The sequence below is a fragment of the Lagenorhynchus albirostris genome, chromosome 10 (assembly GCF_949774975.1).
Source record: "Lagenorhynchus albirostris chromosome 10, mLagAlb1.1, whole genome shotgun sequence".
Taxonomy (NCBI): domain Eukaryota; kingdom Metazoa; phylum Chordata; class Mammalia; order Artiodactyla; family Delphinidae; genus Lagenorhynchus; species Lagenorhynchus albirostris.
This window is the reverse complement of record NC_083104.1, coordinates 19268532-19286910: the sequence shown is the minus strand read 5'-3', so window position 1 is coordinate 19286910 and position 18379 is coordinate 19268532. Positions and strand designations below refer to the sequence as shown.

At 42.4% G+C, this 18379-nt stretch overlaps 1 protein-coding gene across 3 annotated transcripts in view; it reads right to left on the bottom strand.

The window, feature by feature from the left end:
* FOXP1 (forkhead box P1) overlaps window positions 1–18379 on the bottom strand; it is a 597798-nt gene that overhangs the window by 472077 nt on the left and 107342 nt on the right. The window contains exon 1 of one of the 3 annotated variants that reach the window (XM_060161349.1): window positions 11707–11721. The exons of the other annotated variants lie outside the window; for them this stretch is intronic. The gene's annotated coding sequence lies outside the window, so the exon portion shown is untranslated. Of the gene's footprint in view, window positions 1–11706; window positions 11722–18379 lie in introns of those variants that run through there. 3 annotated transcript variants of the gene reach the window in all.

Below are 18379 nucleotides of genomic sequence, written 5' to 3'. Positions count from 1 at the left end.
CTTTTCTTGTCAAATGACAGATTTGATTCTCCATGGCAACCACAAATCAAGGTGCTAGTAGGAATTAAAGCTTCTCTTAAAAGGCGTCTTTATGTTTATAAAATGAATTTAAATTAAATGGGTATTAGGTAAAGTCTTTACCTCAATTTATTTGTTGACTAAAGAGCTCTGTATTGCAGGGAGCACATTTGCATTTTTAAGGGAAGATAACATATTGTCCTGACAGATGTATAAACAAAGCAAGTTACAAGGTCATGCTTCATACACTAGTTTAGAGACCCAGGAAGGGGCTACAGATGGACACCTAGCAGTTAAGAGGTATTTAAATACTAGACAAGGTATAAAAATTACCCCTACAGGGGAACGTATGAAGGGATCTCTCTATTTCTTCCCTAACAGAGCCTACTTCTATTGCCAATTAATAAAGATTTTTGTAATTGTCACAAACAGAATGCCAACAGACAATCTCCCTCTTCATTTTTGTCCCTCACATAATAGATACAGATTTTTTAAATCGCATCATTGCAAGTAAGTATCCCATTCAAAATGAGATTATTTTAGCCCCTGAATTAAAGCACTTCTTAAATGAAATATCTGCTTTGCAATGTTTTTAAGAAAGACAAACACATATACACTGAAACATAACATGATTTCAGAGAAATCGGATAATTAATCTGTGAGTTAATAAGCTGATTTCAATTTTCACAAAAAAGGAAAGCTGATTTGCTTCAGTTTGTTACAGCATTCTTGGCCATTAGAACTTAAGAAGTGAGGTAACATGCTAGTGGTTCCTAAAATAATAAATCAGGTCCAATATTCTTGATATTAGCAAGCCATTTACCTAGTCTAGAAAAGTGAGGGTTTTAAGGTCATAAATTAAATTTTAAAAGTTGAAGTATATCTCATTTTTGGAAGTTTCAGTTACAGCAGAGGGCATGGCTAGTCTGTTTGAAAGAGGTATTGTCAGCGATACAGTCATTCCAAGAGTTGTGTTTAACCTAAAATAAAGAAAGGGTAAAATAAAAGTTTTACACTGTACACTGGTAGTTGGGAGAATCCATCATTCTAAACGACACCCTTGTAAGCTTAGCCAAATTTGATTTTACGCTGTCTCTAGTTAAAAGCACGATATGGAGAATTAAATCAAATTCCCTTCATACAATCATCTGGTGGTGCTGCCTTGGACTGTTGGGAGCAGCTCTGACAGGCTGAAAGGGGGGGAAACAGCTGGTACAACTACAACAAAGAGATGCACGAGATAGCATCATCTAGGAATTTGCAACTTTAAACCCAAACACTTGGAGGCTGTTTTGTGGGGAGGAGGGAGGTGTTACTTCTGTTTCGTCCCCTCGAGTTTAACCAGGGCTCGCAACCCTAAAATGGTGCCTAAAAGTTAGAAATCTCTTTGGAACTCTGTGTACAAAGCATATTTGATGGTGGAGTGAGTCACCCCGAACTCTCTATTTCAGTCACAATGGCTTTTGTTTCATCTTAGAATGAAGTGGGTTGATGATCTTATTCTCATCCCGTGTAAGAAGTCAAACCAACGTCAAATCTAAAAACGCCAGTTGACAAATGACACAGAAACAAGGATTCTCGGCCACCGCATGCGACGCAGGACCCACATCACGGGTGCTGCAAGGTTATGACATCAGTCAAAATTAGTGACCACAGGTCTGTGGCATCATGATGTCAAAGTAATTCTACCCAGGGGAGCTGGGCAGAGCTCGGTACTCTCGTGGAGAAGAGAGTGAAAACAAGCTCTCACCTCTGTCTGAAATCACTGACGCTCCCTTTAGACAGAGGGAGGCACCGGGACGATCTGAGGGCTAAGGGGACGTCCCATAACAGTGTACGCCTTACAAGCTCACCACTGGAGAGAGGAAGTCATCAGGATGGAGACCCTCCAGGATTATCCGTAAACACCTGCTACAGAAAATCACGACACACTTTGCTAATGTACTACTGGATAAAGCAAATTTCTCATTAAAATAAGAGCTGCCAGGGTAAAAAATGGCCATGATATTTGCCCGCAAACGAAATTATGTACCATTTTGGTCGAAAGGGTGAGGGGCAGAGAAAGAATGTGTAAACTGATGTCGGTCTTGCCATTGGAATCCGGTTACTCTGTTTAGATGTTCATGTCACACAATCAGCTTAAGAATTTCTGGAGAAAAATAAAATATGGCTCGCTTCAAACAACACCTTCCACCTGCCTTCAGGAGGGCACTAGGCTTTTCAGCGGGGCACACAGCGCCCAGGATCATGGTGTCACGACAGGCCAGCTCCTCGGGCACCGCTCTCCTTCTGGCGAGCTCCAGCCACCGTTTCACTTGCTGAGGCAGAATATAATAGGCGAGAACCCATTCCTGTGCAGTTGAAATTTCACAGAGTGTCTTCAGCCAAATCCTCCATAGGGTTTAAACATCCGTTAAGATGTGAGAGGGAAATCATTTCATCTGCATTGGAAATCTGGTCCTTGCTCAGAATAAATTCCGTTTAGTTCCATTGTCATCCAATGATGGAAAATTCAAACCAGCCACCACCAACAACGCGCTTTTAAATCTGGAGGTGATGTAGCTGAAGGACCCCCAAATGTATCCTGGTGACTTGAGTTCACTGCTCCAAGGGGCCCAGCAGGCGGGTCACCTCCACAAATATCCCCTCCGTGCCCCAGCACCCCCCCCCCCGCACCACGGACACACCCACCTCCTGTCTCCCAGATAGACCAACGAATTGTGCACTTTCACCTGAGAGAGGCCTGCCTCGAAATCCACTGCCTTAAGGAGCCCCCAGCTGCCTCTCCTGGCCTCTGTGCATCTGCTCGTAAAACCTCTCTCTGTGGCTCGGCCACTCTCAGAACTCAGAACTCACCCCAGGGCAGGATAGGAGGGGACTGGATCGGGGATGGCGGCAGGGGGTGGTGATCTCCATCAGCAGGCCACCTTTGAAAAAGAGAAAGCTCACACCTAACCAGTGTCGGTGGGTTCAGGATAATTCGGGGCTCTGCTGGCGTAGGAAAGCATCCCACACCCAGGGGCCACACGTGACTGGCGATACTGAGCTCCTCCAGGCTGGGCTCACTCCCCACAAGAAATAAGGACAATAATGCCTACCCCCACGGGGGTGTTGTAATTTCAGTTACTGCCTGGAAAAGGCTTTGTGATGCCGGGAGGAAAGGCAATGTCGGATGACAACACAGAAGCAGTCACAAGGGTAACTGTTGTTATTGTGTCTTGACCCCTGAACACAACTCTTGTCCAATTAATCATCTTCTTGAGGCTTTGTCTGGCCATACCTGGTATGGGAACATCTAGAAGCAAAAACAGGCCCTATGGAGGCATGTATTTTGTAATAATGGAAGTGATGACGATGGCAAGAAGGAAGGAAGGGACTGGAAAAAGGGGATCCCGCCCGAGCAGTACTCAGCGGCGGCATCAAGCACACATTTCTGCAAAGCCTAGGGAGCCCAGTTTACCCATCTGTAAATGGGGACATTATTTAAGAAAACAGGCTGACTGCCCACGGGTCTGAGAGCCAGGAGTAGGTGATCAGCATCTCCCGGGACGCCCTGCTTTACCCCAGCAAGGGGTGCTCACACCCGACGCCAAAGCTGGCAGCCTCTCAAGAGGAGGCCCCTGAAAGGCTCCTCGCGAGTCAGAGCGCTCTCCCGGGACAGGGGAAGGTGAATCAGAGGCCAAGTTACTACTGTTCCCTCTTGGCCTCTCTGGGGAACTAAATGGGCCCAGGATGCCTTTGGCTTCTGGGAACTGGAAAATCAAGACACCAAACAACGCTACACCCTTATCCACCACCTGGCTCTTCCAAAATGGTCCTTCTTCATAGGCAGCGCCAGGAATCCACTTTGCTTCTGCTTTACCCTCTGACCCCCGGAGAAGCAAGGGGGCTTCTCTGATCTCAGCCCAACAGTCACTTTCTTGGGGAAGCCTGATCCCTGACGGTGACTTATAACGGTGGCACTTACAGAGGACTGACTTTGTACCAAGCAGGGGACCAAGCAGAGTCTCTGAAAGCCAGACAGCCTGAGGTCCAACCTCCATTCTGCCCCTTTCTCCTTACATAACCTATAGGGGTTATCTGACATCAAACCTCAGTCTCTTCATGTGTAACATGGGGATAAGAGCACCTGTCTCATAGGATTTGGTATCATGTGGATCAAACAAGCTATTATACATCAGTACTTTAAAAAAAAAAGTCTATCCAGAATTGTCATCATGTTCCCCACAATAATGCTATAAAGTGGACGCTAATCTTATCTCCACTTGGCAGATGGGAAAACAGAGGCACAAGGTGCTTAAGGAATTTGCCCAAGATGGGAGAGCTAGTAAGGGCTCTAGCCCAAGTGGTCCAACTCCACAGCCTGCCCCCTGAATATTATCCTACATTCTCCCGTGCAGGGCCCACCAGCCTCTGCTTTCTATCCTTTAAGATGGCACTGATGGGCTTCTCTGGTGGCGCAGTGGTTGAGAGTCCGCCTGCCGCTGCAGGGGACGCGGGTTCGTGCCCCGGTCCGGGAAGATCCCACGTGCCGCGGAGCGGCTGCTGGGCCCGTGGGCCATGGCCGCTGAGCCTGCGCGTCCGGAGCCTGTGCTCCGCAACGGGAGAGGCCACAACAGTGAGAGGCCCGCGCACCGCAAAAAAAAAAAAAAAAAAAGACTGCACTGAAATCTTCCATTTATTCACCCTGTGCTCCACGAGGAAGGGCACTGGACCTGGTTTCACTACTCATACTGCCTAGGACTCAGCACAGTATACGTGCTCTAAGAGTGAGGAAATGAACAAATCCATCTGTCCGTCCATCCAAGCAGCATGCTGGGAAGGTAAGACTGAACACTTACAACACTGACAACAATGAACAAGTCTGCACAGTCACCTGAAACAAACAGATGCTCGTCATAAGCCCCCCCAGACCATTCATGAGTGGTTCCACCTCCCACCCCACTCACCCGCCCCCAACCCCTCCTGATTTTCTGATCCACCCTTATTTTTGTCTTACGGCTGGGAAAATCTGAACAGGGGCGAGCTGCTAACTTTTCCCTAGAAAACAACTTTCCCCAGCTATTTGTCAACTTCTGTCATTCAGAAGAACACAACACAAATGTATATCTTTAATGAAATTCACAGTCAAGAAAAGTTGTCATCATCTAGTTATATCTGTTATGACATACATTTCATTTTGTTCAATACATAACAGAGAAGCTATTTAATCAAACAGAAGATCCTTGCTAAAATGACAGTCCAAGCAATGTCCAAACAAGCATTTATTATGCTATGCGAAACTGATCAGGATTGGATTGTTTTCAGCGGAATTTTTTCCTTCCGCTTCCATTGAGAAAATAGCTTGAGGGGTGGGTGCAGAAAAACAACCCCAGACAATAGAGGTGGAGTGATGCTGAGTCAGTGGTGAGTGTGGGTACTTGAGCCCCACCCTTGAGTCCGCTGGGAGAAAAGTAAAAAAAAATACACCCTACCACCTGGAGGGTCATAAAAGGGTCTGCTGGGGCGAGAGGTTGGGTCCTTCCTTTTCCTCACCATATAATTCTACAGAAGAGAGGTTCCAGCCCAAATATAATACACAATATAAGGAATGATGACATCTGTGTTTCTCAAGTGATACTTATCCTTAGATATATTTTGTCTTTACAATTTAATGAACACTTGCTTCAAGGAGAAAACCCATGTTACTGTAGGAGAATTTAGTGGGCTGTAAAGCTAGAAAGCCCAAGGGCAAAAATACAACGAGAAAAAAACGTGTTAAGGAGGTAAGTGGGTACTCGGGCTTCCGGCACCACAGATGGTGTGAATTTGAGGGAAAGAAAACAAAAGGTACCAGTAATATTCAGAGGATGCTAACTCTCTCTCTCTCTGTTCCATTCCCTACACAGCACCCGGAACAGAGTGGGACATCATGAGAGAATTATTACAACCAACTAAATATTGGCTTAAAAACACACAGATAATGACATACGTACAACATAGCATTTTTCTCTAAAATGCCTTATACATTTCTGTTGTCTTAACTACTCAAACCTATCTATATCCAAAGACAAAACAATATGTGCTCTTATGCTTTAAAAAATATTCAAACCATAAAAAAAAAGAATTGCTGCACGGATGGATAGAAGGATACACGGGTGGGAGCATGGGAAGATAGAGAAATGGACGGATGGATGGACCACCCCACAAAAAGGAAATGACTGATAAAAATGATTTTAATAATTATCCTGAGAGATGGCGGCCCATTATCACAGGGACTTATTCCTCCTCCCTCTTGCTAAAGGTATGTCCTGAGCCAAGGCATGGCAGCCCTTCTATTAAAGGGGAAAAAAAAATCTTTTACAAGACAGTTGGGGGCAGCCTGTGGCTAAGAAACTTTCTTCTTCCTATGCCAGGTAAATTGGTCACCATGTCAACAATGACACACACTTCCAATTAGCCCCAAGCTTTATATAGCCATGCGAATGTTCTAAGTAAACAAGGGATGGTGGAGACCTCTGGTGCTCACCCCAGAAGGCTGGTTAAAACAAAGATTGCTGGATGTCTCCCTCAGAGTTCCTGATTCAGTAGGTCTGGGATAGGACCCGAAAATTCTCATTTCTAAGAAGTTTCCAGGTGGTGATGATGCTGGGGTGCAGGAGAACCAATGATCTATTCAATCCCAAAGGTTCCTCGTAATCTACAATCCTGCAAGTCTATTCATGAGCTATCAAGACTCTTCTGGATCGACTGGACTTTGAAAAGCAGATCCATCACTATTGGAGGCATCATAAAGGCACACAACATTGCTTCATTTAAGATGAGGATCCCCGATCATTCCAACAGCCCTCACTCTGTAGGACTTTTAACCCTCATTAAAAGCAGTCTTTTATATCCCTATATTCATTTTTGGAGAGTTAAAAAGGTCTGTCAAAATGTTTGGAAAAGTGAATCTTTAAAATTCATTTACAATAAGACAAAAACTCAGGGACCTTTAAGGAACTTCTGTGGGGTCATCTAAGTCACTGTTTGGCTTCCAACAGGATCTGCAAGCCAGCCACCAAACTGCATACCTCAAGTCTGCCTAACTGACAACAAGGTGAGGGACCCTGCCATTTCTTTTTGGGGGCATCCCTTTCCAGAGTCTGGCCATCTGTACAAGACTCTCGCCATCTTACCACGTCACAGAGTAATTTCACCTGTTCTTCCATAGTTAATGTCTTCCTAATGGTAGGTCTTTAGAGGACCAAAGAGTGAACACCCCCTCTCTTATAAACAGGTTCCTGCGTACAAAGACTTAATAAAACGCCCCACATTTACACACATGCCCTTGGTCTTCTCCTCTGTATGTTAAATAGTTCCAACTCCTCGAACCTTTCCCCAAAGATCCTCTTTGCTCAGACTTTCATCATCCTCACTGATCGTCCCTGGAACCTTTCCAAAATCCCTACCCTTTTCTCGTCCTCCACCTGAGACTGGACCAGTCCCGGGTCATTTCACCTTTCACCCTACTTTCATTAATACATCCTGAATCAGGCGAGGTGTTTAGTAACAGTGCCGCGTGGCTGACACAAGCATCAATGCGAAAGCGGAGGGACTGGACGATTCTGCATGATTGAAGACAAACGAGATCTAGAGGACTGGCTTGCTTAGGCAGAAGGAGAAGCAGGCCCAAGTTGGCAAGCTGGGTCCTGGAGCGGGACTCAAAAGATATCCCAGGAGTCACTCTCCTGAATGAAAATTTGGTCACACGGATGTTTGAGGCCTGCGGAGTACTTCCAACTCCGAGCAATTCCACTAGTGCAGGGTGTTGGCTTTTAAACGGCAATATCCAAATCAGAGAGGAAATGACAGTGCATTCCAAGCGAAATTGCACACATTTAGACAGACTAAGAAAATAACAATAAAAGTGCAAATTTATTCTGCATGTGTGATTGTGATCATCATTACATCAAGTTCCATACGTGCCCAGCCAGAACAAATATTAACCCATTTTATAAAAGACTTTATACTGCATTTGTGGATACAGCTCCACCCAAACCCAAAACAACACTGTTTCCATAGCAACCAACAGATTTCAAAGAAGGAAAAAGGAGGGGGAGACTTCGGAATGGATAGCAATCAAATAAAATAGCCAGCATCAACAAAATATGTCAGCATTATTTAAAACACACATTTAGGACCATTCTATAGTTTCAGCTCTTTCCCAGAAAACCAGCTCCGCCTAAGTTACCTTCTTGTCAAGCTGGTCCTCCCGCAAAAATAACAAATGCAAAATTGCTTCCATCTTCATTGAGGAAAGAAGCAAATTTCTTGAGTCATTCCTGGGATTCAAATGGGACTATGATGAAGACAATAACACTTCCTGGGTGACTTAGCACACACTGAAAGTCAGGTTAATTACCAATCGGTAACGATGAAATCTAAAGTGAGCTTTGATCATCATATGAGAATATCTATTCTCTCGCTGAGAATGTAATGAGAGGGAAAAAGCAGCAAAGCCAGAATTCAAAGCCAGAGAGCTCACAACCAGAAAAGCTGCAGACCACCCTCAGCTGAAAGCCAGATTTTCCCCTGGAACTTTCTCAAGTATCAGTTCCCCCCGGTGAATTTTACACACAGATGCCACGGAGTCGTTCATCCGCATCCCTCCAAGTCCTGTAGGTCTTGTACCTGTGGATAGAGCTCCAGGCAACCCCTGTAGGCACCATCCCATCTGCAGGATAGTACTGGCCTCGTAACGGCTCATCTGGGAACTCCATAAACGCACAGTGGTGGCCAATCCTCCTCTCTCTCTGTCCTGTTGTTTCAAAATAGTACAGACTAATAAAAATAAAATATTCTCAAAATGTAAAAATGGTTATTTCAAGTCCCTAGCTCCTACTGTCCTTTAGAAAGAAGTTCTGAAGTCTCTGAGTAATTTCCTTTCTCCCAGGTTCTAGCTGTGTGACCTTGGGTAACTTATTTAACCTTTCGTTAGGCATCCTGAGCCTCGGTTTTCTCATCTGCAAAATGGGAATAAACGTGTCTACCTTATACGGAAGGTTATAAAGGTAAAATGAGCTAATACAGAATACCTAACACACAGCAAAGAGAATGGGTGTTACCACTGCTGTTCTTATTTATAATTAATTCCTCTTTCTTAATGACTAGAATCAAATCCTGATGGATTTTCCTTAGAAAACACCTCTTAATGTTGCCAAAAGAAATACTGCTGAGCAAATACCTTAGGAACAATTTCACCAGGAGATCTCAAGAACTGCAACCTCTCGGCACATCAGCTAGTCCTGGATGGCATGTGATTCCGAGGCAGACAGAACTGGGGTTGAAAGGTACTTACAGCCATGTGACCAAGAGTTCTCCCCGAACCTCCCTAAGCCTCAGTGTCCTGCCCCGACAATGCAAGCAATTAGAGTCACCACCCAAAGACCTGTGGCAAGGTTCAAGGAGGGAGAATTCCTGTACAGCATTTCACAACGAATCTGTTACCTTCAAACATTAAATACATGTCAGACATTATTATTCTTGCATTTATCTGTTCACACAAAACACTGATTCAACAACCATTGACTGAATGCCACCACGTGCAGGTGGTGTGTGGCTAAAAAAAACCTCACATGGTCTCGGCTCCCATGGAGTTTACAGCCCAAATGGGAATGCTTACGTTGAATAAACAGACACAAATATGTATATAATGACAAACCCTGACAACACGTGTTATGAAATAAAAGGACAGGGAGAAATGACTACGGTTTATCAATGACAATATTAGGTCCCCTTGTAAAGATTCTTCTCCTGTACCCAAAAGAACACAAAAACGCTGTATTTTTTTGCCACCAACAATTGCCCAGGCCACCAGTATGGAAGTTTTGATTACATATATTCTAGCCTTTTCCACAGAGAACTCAGTATCCTGCAGGGCCTTGCTTTTAGCCAAAACCAAAGCAATGTTTCCATTCTTTTGAACCCAGAGGAACAATAGGCTAAGTTTATGTCTGTAGCAGATATGCAAGTGACATACAGCAGATACTCAAGTGACAGGGAAAAGGAAAAAAAGGTAAAAATGAAACAGTCCACCCTTAAGGCCATCCGGTCAAAGGCTCAACATGTTTCGTTCCTGTGTTTCTTTATGAATCATCAATATCATCAGAATCGTAAGAACACAGCATACGGATGGGGCCCTACAAAGCCATCAGGTGAACAAAATGAAAGGACCATGTTCTGGTGACTCATAATGGTTCCATCTGGCCAAGCCAATAAAGACACAGGTGACTCCCGAGTTTAAAGATTTATCTGAATTTGTTCTACAGCCCTATTCGTAGAGTTCTCCTTTACCTCTTCCTACAGTTTGCCTAATGGTCGAAGACGCACAAAGGTAATTACACTCACATTTTATTATGAAGTCAGTGAGTCACTGAAAGTACAAGCTAGAACTTAGATTTTATTGTTTTTCATTATGTATTATGTGCTTCATTGCCTTGAGGGTCATATTTTTCTTGGGGGAGGAGCTGTAGGTATGGAATACTTATTTTGTGGAGGACATGCTTTTCTTTTCTGTCAGGGTGTTTTTTTTAAGGCCACAGGATCACTCGAGATTACCGGAATTCCCCCAGTGAAGTGTGGTACACTATGCTTGATAAGGAATAAAGATCTGGATTTCTGAGATACAATACGCAGAACTGTTCATACTCGATATATACCCAATACAAAATACACAAAATATGACCCCCCCCCAAAAAAATGAAAACTATCAAGGAAGTCCAAGAGAATTCAGTACAAGTTTGAAAATGCCTTCCCTTTTTTTTTAATCTATGCCTCATCTTAAATTACATTCCCCAACTAATATTCTGAGTGGTGGTTCCACTTATCTAATACGTGATATTTGGATCCAGTGAAATAAAGACAGATGCCAAACTTGGGGCAGAAACTTCTTCCTACTTTAACCAGCACTCAGGACTTTGAAACCAGCCCAGAACTCCATCAGGAAACCCAAGTCCAGAGAAGAAACAAGAAGGGCACGCAAGTTCACGGTTACACCTCTAAGAAGGTATTTTATTCATTTTAATTAACACTTAAGGTAATAACTATGTGAGAAAAATGTATAGCCAGACATAGCAGTTCCCCACACCCCTCCCCCCAAAAAAAGGTGAGAAGAGAAGGGAGAGGATTCATCTATAAAATCCCACTTCCTCACACTCCCTAGGCTATCACCATAGGCACAGCTGCCATTTACAGATTCCCATCGCATGCAGGTCCTGCACTAAAGCAACCACCAGCCCGACTCCACCTCAGCCTTCATGCTGATGCAGTAAAAGGGTTGGTTTTTTTTTTTCCTATTTCAGACATGGGAAAACCAAGGCTCAGAGTGGAAAAATCACTTACAAAAGGGTCAGACAGCTAATAAGTAGTTAAGATCGAAACCGAGCGCCTGGCACCAGAGCCTGTGCTTGTAACCACTACACAAGAGTAGACAAATGCCAGTCTCCATTGCAGCTAACAAATTAACCTGTATGCAAAGCTCATTTAATCTCACATGATCTTTCTGAGGATATACCATCATGTAAGAGAGGAAGACAAAGAGATATAACTGGGTTAAGTAACTTACCCAAAGACACATGGCTAATAAGTGTCAGAAGTACGATTTGAAGTGAGATTCTGAACCGTAAGACTTTAAACCCTCTCTAATACTAGGCCCCCAAATATACTTACCTTACCTTCAGTGGAGGTGGATGGTACAGACGTGGAGGAAAAGCAGCAACTAGGAGGGAAAAACAATGTTTTCCCACTTGAGACTTTAATCAAGATTATGTCATATGCCCTTCCACCAAGACTGTCAAAAGGTTGTCCCAAAATTGTGAGTAGCAAAACTCTCATGTAACAAAGTAGCATGGAAATTCACCAAGCTTACTCAAGGCTTTGTTCTACCAGGAAACGGGCTCACAGATACAACTGATGTATAACCGTCTACCATCAAATGAAAGAAAGAAGAACAAAAGTGGTTAACCAACCTAAATGTCCAACACTTAATGTGCGGTCTGGAAGGAAGACAGTTAACCAAATTATGGCTTAAATGAGTGATTATTTGGGGAGCTGGGGAGTGTGGTATTTAGAACTGTGTGGTAGCATTTTTGGTTGTCACAGTGACTGGTGGGCATCAGAACACTAAATACCCTGCTACAAGGAGTAGCAGACACCCAAAGAACTGTTACGTCTCAAACAGTGATGGCACACCCATGAACACAAACAGTAATCCCCACACAGGCAGGAAACGGGTTTTACTCATTCCAAAGACATAAAACAGGCCCTGCCCCCAGAAGACACCTCAAAAATACCGTCGCAGTGACTAGCTCATATATTAGACAGTCAATAAAGATAACTGTTATAAATACGGCAGCATGAAAACAGTTACCATGGAGAAACAAAGCAAAATACAAAGTTATAAGCACAAGATGATTGCAACTATACATTTAAATTCGGCATTCAGAAAAGACTAGAAGGAAATATACTAAAGTGCTCCTTTTTATTTTTTCACACCACTGAGAGAATTAGTGATATTCCCCTCTTCTGCTTAAGTAGGACATTATTTAGGATGAAAGAGTAAAAAGTTTCAATCATATTTAATTGGCCAAAAGATACCTAGAATCAAGAATACTGGAGCACAATGGTCCCTAAATAAATATAGTCCAGAGAAGAGCGTGACAGAGTTTCTGAAGAAAGATAAATTATGGCTGTCATCTGGGTATTTCTAGATGGATTTTTTTCACCCTCACCTCCAAATTCAGAGTACTCTAAATTAAAGTCAAAAGTTTACAGCCCCTGCCTACCGAAGTCTTCCTCATCGAATTTCCCATCTTTGATAAGCACATTGCTATCCAATGTCAGGCAAGCTCAAAGTATGAAGACATTATTTTTTCTTTTCCACCCCATGCCTCCCATCCCCAAACATTCCCCTTATCCTCCCAGCCTTTGATCCAACTTCTATACCGTCTGTCCCCACCCCCTTCTATTCCCAACATCAGCACCTAAGCTCAAGATCTTTCCTCTCTCCTGGAAGCTGCCACCACGTTTTCCTACACATCCTCCCTAAAGGGGAGTCAGTTTCCCATCATGCGTAAGCAACCCCCAGCAGTTTTATTAAGCTAGCTAAGATGACAAACCACGCTGTAAAATTCTCAGTGGAAGGAAGCAGCTATGATTTTTTAATGTAAGGATTAGCACAGAAGCTAAGTTTGATCTCAAACATTTCTACCAAAATTTACCTTAACGGCAATGAGGGGAAGCGGGAGGACGGTAAATGGCCACTCGTGAAAAAGGAGGGGGGTCTGGAAGCACCAATCAAAGGGGACCTAAGTATGCAGGAGTGTCACTGTAAGCATTCAAAGTCTTGCATAATATGCCAGCATAAATTTGGCCATTTAAAATATTAGAATGATGTCTTTCCCCACAAAAGCCTTCAAGAAAACCTGCCTCTTCATGGCGGTATGGCAGAGTAAGTTACTCTATGATTTAGCAAGATCCTGACTGCTATGACGTAGGCCTAACGGCATGCACATCCTAGTTTGAGATCTACAGGTCTCCACGACAAAACAGGCGACTTCAAGAAAAACAGATTATCCGCTGGCATCTGATGCAAACATCACTAGGTTTGTTAACTCTTTGATTCTCCAGCTAGATGTGTCAGTATGGTGTACACAGAGTCAAAATGATGGAAAGAGGTTTTCTCACAATCAGATTATAACCCATGGGGGAATATTTATTGTGGTGCTGTATTTAGGGCAGACGAAATGAATTAATTTGAAACGCATTTTGTCTCATTTTTTATTAAATAAAATAGTGAAATCAATTAGTTTTCTTCTTTAGACAATAAATGGATGAAATAAATTAGTCTTTTTTTAACTTGAGCGACGTCTGAACCCCCTTTTAAGGGAAAGAATTTCTCAAAGATTGATGATTTTAGAAATATGGAACTTATATGTTCTATAGCATGTAGCTCTATAATACATGTTCTGTAACAGTGGTATCCAACAGAAATATAAAGTGAGCCACATATGTAATTTCTAATTTTCTAGTAAGCCACATTAAAAAAATAAGAAGAAACAGATAAAATTAATTTTAATGATACACTTTATGTAACCCAATATATGCAGAATCTTATCACTTCAGCATGCAATCGGTGTCTTTGAAATCTGGTGTATTTTGTACACGTAGCCCGTGTCAGTTCAGGAGAGCCTCAGCTACACTTCATGTGTCCAGGAGCCACAGGTGGCGGGCGCTAAGGTATTGGAAAGTACAATCCCAGACGATCACATTGCCATGTCCCATGAAAAAGAAAATTTTTATCTGGTTCTGTTTTAGAAAACTATCAATATCGTCTAGGTTGGCTGTATTTATTTCTACGTGGAAGTTCTTTTACCAAATCTAGATGGGAGTTCTAAGGAATTCCTATATAAAGTACCTGTCTTTCCCCTCAAAAAAGTTAGCTGCCTCCTTAAATTCTAGACAAAGCTAGCACTCATTAATCAGTTCTGTTCGTCTGTTTTAAACTTAAGCTTCCTGTCCTTTGGTCTTATTCACAGTTTAACAAAAATAATTAAGTATATGACATTCCCTGGGCATCCTACAGCTTTAAGAATCCGTTTCATTAAGGAATTACTCAGTCTGAAGGAAAATTACTGACACATCCCATTCTCCCTCTTGCTCTTGGTAAATGACACCTATGATTTTCAAAGACAAATGGCTAAAGATGAGGGCCTTGATGTATCACCAGAGCCTTGAGCTAGTGCTGTGGGTACGGCTTCCTCCAGCTGGTTTCCACCACCCTTCTTCCTGCTGCAGTGGGTGCACTGTAAGGATGTGACACAGCGCCCTCCAGAGGACCCAAAAGAAACAGCATACGATGCTGCATTCCCCCCGCTCCCCGCCACCCCGCAACTAATAATTATGTAAAGTTTCTAGGAGACGGAAGTGCCCCAGTCCAGCCAGAACCTCAAATTCTGGGCACTTAATTATCTTCCCATTTCCAAAGAATTCTTGTGTTTCCAAGTATGTTTCTAATAGGCCCCCACAAAATGTAAAACTCGCATAATCAAATGCAATTGAAGCATCAGAAAATAAAAAGTCTGAGAATTGTGTGTAGGCTGCCATGAGCTGGCTCGTTATTCTCATTTCCTTAATAAAATACACTTTTAAAATAACTCTCCATTCCTATATTTATGGTAAAAAATAAAAACATAACATTTTGATTCAAATAATTACCTCAACAAAAGCAATTCGGAAATGTACAAAATCATACAACAAAAAAACAAAGAAACATTCCTAACACCCTAATGCTCTTTCTCTTGTCATATTTATTCAGCCTTGCAATGCATAATGCTGATTTGAATATTAGTGCAACATCCAACTCAGGTAACCATGACCCCTCCGAAACAGACACAAGCAATAAACATGACTGAAATCCTGTCAGATTATTCAAGTGACATCAGAAAAGTCATTTCTAATATTGAGGATTTGTATCCATACACAAAGTACTAACTGAAATAGATCTTCAGAATGAAATTTCCCCAAATGATTAAAGTAAAATGTGAAACCTCACAGTTTATACAAGACAAGAAACATTTGGCTGCAAATGGTTTTATAATTTTGCTAATTAAAAATTATCCCATTTTCACTTTGGATTCCTCATGTAACAGAAACAGGAATAACCTTACCATGCCAGAAACACAAGCAAATGATTAAAGTTCTGCTCTCAAAAAAATCTTTAAAAGTTGGCAAAACATTTCATTAGGCTACAAATCAAAATCCGTCTGTCCTTGACATCTCTTTAATGCCTTCCAGATTCCACATCTACTTTTTTTTTAATCACTCACTGAAACACTCAGAAATTAAAATATGTTAAATACCACTCATCTTGGACCTCCAGAAAAGCCTCCTGATATCATACAACCTCCAGGCCCCTCCACATAAACCACGGTCCCCTAATAACACCACCTGATTTATGGAAAGTATTCAATAAATTTCACAATGAGAAAAAAAATACATAATATTCCCAGAAACATGTCTTCATCAATAAATCTGCTACATGTGAAGAATATAAATAAATACTAAAAGGGGGCCATCGTGAACTCTCTCTTCTGATGTTTGCCAAGTGGAAATGGGTACAACTATGATTAAAAATAAAATCACTTTCAAGCTTCCAAGGTGTTACCAACAAAATATGCTTCGAGAAAGAAGAATGCGAGTGGCAGGGGGGTTGAATGATGAACACGTATTTCTCTGTAGAACTAATGAAGGCAATGTTTACAACGCACACTTATTTATTGATGCTTCCCTTCCCCGAGCCCTCCATGTGCCATGGAGTCAGTGTGCATTAATGGCACTGAAAACCAGAGAACCTTCCAACTGCGAGTTGCAGCAGTCACTGTGTCAGTGGAAACAATGAATCACAGGCATTCAACCTGGGATGCGTTGTGGCAGCACCTTACATGTGTCACCAATGTGTCATGTGACATGGCTGTTGCCATGGTGAGGCTCCATGTTCAGGAAACGTGTTAAGTCTTGTAGAAGGCACCCAGCCATCCCCCAAGTTACCCATGCCCATGAGTGTATTCTGAAATCTTTCTACTGCCGATAACATTGTGATTGCCTTTCTCTCTGGGAGTCTTGTTGGAAGAAAGAGGGGAGAGAGTCATGTGGGAAAAGCTGAGAGGAAATGAAGTATTCCATCCTCAGTGTCTGTGTGTGGGCTCCAGCCCACTGAGAACAGCAGTATCTTTAAAAATAATTCATTTCGACAGTTTCGATGGAATAAAAGTGGACTCTCCCCACTGAAAGGAAGGTGATTTTTATGTTACCTGTATAATTTCCATGCACTGAAACAATGGATAAAGCAATAGAGACCGAAAACTACACAATGTCTTAAGTAGGATAGAAAACTATACAGATTAAGAGTATACAGATAAACAATCCTGACGATGTTAACGAAAAAAATCCTTCTCTTGAGCTTTCTTACGAGTTCCCAACTTTATTCCTGAAAATAGGAATAAAGATCGTAAGAGACTCACAGAGGATTCAATAATTTACTGCAACTAGAGGACTGAGTGGAGTAGCTGGCACATAGTAGGCCCACAATAAGCTGCAGTCACTAGAACCATCGTTACTACCACTGCTTCTACACAGCTACCCGGCTCAGAGCAAAGCGAAGCCTAAACTGACTCTCAAGGGAAGATTTAGGATTCTTCAGCACTAGGTTCCTTTACCTGCCAGCTTCCCACATTTGGAATTTAAGAAGCGGGTTAAGAAAAGTCAAAGCGTTTCCCTTCCAAATGATAAAGATGGTTTTGTCGAAAAGACGCACTTTTAAGTGAATTCTACGCACAAATGTAGACACATACAAAAAATACGCTTCTGTGGCTATCGGTGCTGTGAGAAAACAACAGAGAGGGAGGGCTACAGGATACCTAAAACCAGATGAGAGAGGAACAGCTGAAGAAGCAAGGGAGTTTTAGCCAGGGGAGGACTCAAGAAGGACGTGCTATCCCCGATGGATGGTCACGGAGAAGAAATGGGTTTCCTAGAATTTCAAAGCACCAAACCAAAAGATTAAGTGGGATGCCTGTGGGTGGTAGATTTCAGTCCAGTGGAAGAAAGAACTTCCTAGCCCTAAGGGCTGATCAGTGATAAAACGGGCTTCCTGAAGAACAGAAGTTCACCATCCCAGAGTTAACTCAAATAGGCTAGGTGTTCTTGTAGAACCAACAGGGCCCCAAAGATTTGGGCCCAAGATGCATGTGGACAGCAATAGGCTTTAATATTTCTGTGAACACTAAATGTCTAGGAGTCTCTGAATGTATATGATGTACCTCACGAACATGCACAGTTACACATAAAAATTCACATCCTGGGACACTCCAGAGAGATAACGGCAAATTTGCTATCATGATTTCAAACCACATTTTTTTATTTAGGGAATACTTTAAGGCTGACAGCTAGCTTTATCATTCACCGAAAATAACTACATCCCAACTTTCTTTTTTAACGCCTGATGTGTATCAACTCATCTAATCCCACAATCATTTATGAGTTAGATACTACTATTATTCACACTTTAAAGGTCAGGAAACTGAGGCCCAGAGCAATGTAACTTACCCAAGCTTATACTGATAGTAAGTGGCAGAGCCCGGATTCAAACCTGAGTTTTCTCACCGATATCCTGTGTTCTTAATCACCACGTTTAACTGTTCATTATACATTCAAGGTTCTACATCTTGGCTCTGCATCCTGGAATATGTTTATTTTTCATTTAACAACAACAACAAAATGATAAACTAACCATGTGCAAGGCTTTCAACACAATTCTACCTTCGTTGTATTCTCTCTCTCTCAC